The sequence below is a fragment of the Triticum dicoccoides genome, chromosome 2A (genome assembly GCF_002162155.2).
Source record: "Triticum dicoccoides isolate Atlit2015 ecotype Zavitan chromosome 2A, WEW_v2.0, whole genome shotgun sequence".
Taxonomy (NCBI): domain Eukaryota; kingdom Viridiplantae; phylum Streptophyta; class Magnoliopsida; order Poales; family Poaceae; genus Triticum; species Triticum dicoccoides.
Genome location: NC_041382.1, coordinates 346,647,335 through 346,649,046, shown reverse-complemented (window position 1 = coordinate 346,649,046; position 1,712 = coordinate 346,647,335).

Below are 1,712 nucleotides of genomic sequence, written 5' to 3'. Positions count from 1 at the left end.
GTGGTGCGCCATTACTATGTCAACTAGTAATGGCGCACCACACCCACGGTGCGCTATTAGTAACAATTTTTTTTTCAAAACTTCTAATGGCGCACCGCACACCAGGTGCGCCATTAGTAATATATTACTAATGGCGTACCTGTATGTGGTGTGCCATTGCTATATTCTAATGGCGCACCACACATGTGGTGCGCCATTAGTGTCCATTTCATCTATAGCCGTTTTCCTAGTAGTGACCGTTATGATCTCCATCGTCACCGGCTTGACACCTATTGGGGAGCGTAGCATGCAATTTCAAAACATTTCCTATGATCACTCAATTTCTATTTAGGAGATGCATAGTAATGAGAGTGGGAGAGTGTGTCCATGTACCCTGGTAGATGATTTTTCATATGTAAAACTTTTTAATCCGAGTTCGTATGCAAAAGTTATGCCCATTTTACAAGTTTCCAGAGAGATTTTGCAAATAAAGTCGAAATTTATATTTGTAAATTTTCCCAACAACTAGACCACATATCACATGGCAAACTTATTTTCTTTTATTTTTTTGACATTTTTATCATTTTTTTAATTTTTTTAAACTGAAAAGGCGGTCCAGGGGGGAGGTGCATTCGGTGGAAGGCGGGCAAGCTAAAAATGGCGCACCGTGGGGTGCTGCGCCATTAGTAGTTAAACTAGTAATGGCGCACCACACCCACGGTGCGCCACTACTAGTTTTGAAAAAAAAATTGGATTTTTTTGAACAAAACTTAGTAATGGCGCACCTAACAATTTTTTTTACTTTTTTTCAAAACTTCTAATGGCGCACCGCACACCAGGTGCGTCATTAGTAATATATTACTAATGGCATACCTGTATGTGGTGCGCCATTGCTATATTCTAATGGCACACCACACACGTGGTGCGCCATTAGTGTCCATTTCATCTAGAGCCGTTTTCCTAGTAGTGACCGTTATGGTCTCCATCGTCACCGGCTTGACACCTGCTGGGGAACGTAGCATGCAATTTCAAAACATTTCCTATGATCATTCAATTTCTATCTAGGAGATGCATAGCAATGAGAGGGGGAGAGTGTGTCCATGTACCCTGGTAGATGATTTCTCATATGTAAAACTTTTTAATCGGAGTTCGTATGCAAAAGTTATGCCCATTTTACAAATTTCCAGAGAGATTTTGCAAATAAAGTCGAAATTTATATTTATAAATTTTCCCAACAACTAGACCACATATCACATGGCAAACTTAGTTTCCTTTATTTTTTTGACATTTTTATCATTTTTTTATTTTTTCAAAAAACTGAAAAGGCGGTCCAGGGGGGAGGTGCATTCGGTGGAAGGCGGGCAAACTAGTAATGGCGCACCGTGGGGTGGTGCGCCATTAGTAGTTAAACTAGTAATGGCGCACCACACCCACGGTGCGCCATTACTAGTTTTGAAAAAAAATTGATTTTTTTTTGAAAAACACTTAGTAATGGCGCACCAGTGGACAGTGCGCCATTACTAGTTAAAAACTAGTAATGGCGCACTGTCCACTGGTGCGCCATTAGTAACAATTTTTTTTACTTTTTTTTTCAAAACTTCTAATGGCGCACCGTGGGTGTGGTGCGCCATTACTATGTCAACTAGTAATGGCGCACCACACCCACGGTGCGCTATTAGTAACAATTTTTTTTTCAAAACTTCTAATGGCGCACCGCACACCAGGTGCGCCAT